The sequence below is a fragment of the Arachis ipaensis genome, chromosome B03 (assembly GCF_000816755.2).
Source record: "Arachis ipaensis cultivar K30076 chromosome B03, Araip1.1, whole genome shotgun sequence".
In the NCBI taxonomy this organism is placed as follows: Eukaryota; Viridiplantae; Streptophyta; class Magnoliopsida; order Fabales; family Fabaceae; genus Arachis; species Arachis ipaensis.
The window spans coordinates 12,975,242-12,975,572 of record NC_029787.2 but is presented as its reverse complement, the minus strand read 5'-3'; the positions used below and the strand labels follow the sequence as shown (position 1 = coordinate 12,975,572).

The 331-nt window shown below is 26.9% G+C and overlaps 1 protein-coding gene across 1 annotated transcript in view; it reads left to right on the top strand.

The window, feature by feature from the left end:
• Nucleotides 1-331, top strand: part of LOC107629675 (putative amidase C869.01) — a gene marked incomplete in the record, with an annotated part of 5,003 nt that extends 4,672 nt beyond the window's left edge. The window contains 1 exon segment of the mRNA XM_016332516.1: nt 1-331.

Below are 331 nucleotides of genomic sequence, written 5' to 3'. Positions count from 1 at the left end.
ATTACCTAATATTTTTTTTTTATAAATTAAACGCAAAATCTTTTAGGACTTATTTATGCTATTACTCTATAATAAATTTGTGTGAATTGAATAAATTGGCGAATTAGTTAGAATTGTTGTTTAATATAATGGTACTCACACATTAGGTGATGAGTACAAAGTGTTCTGAGTGATGTGGCTTTGTCATCCCCCTTGTGAGATGAAAGCAATGAAATAAGTAGCATCTTGATGCTGTCAATGTGTAAGTTTAATTAGTTTATTGTTTCAAGTTTTCTGATGTAAGCACATGATTTATGTCATAAATTCACAATATTTTAATAAAAAAATATTG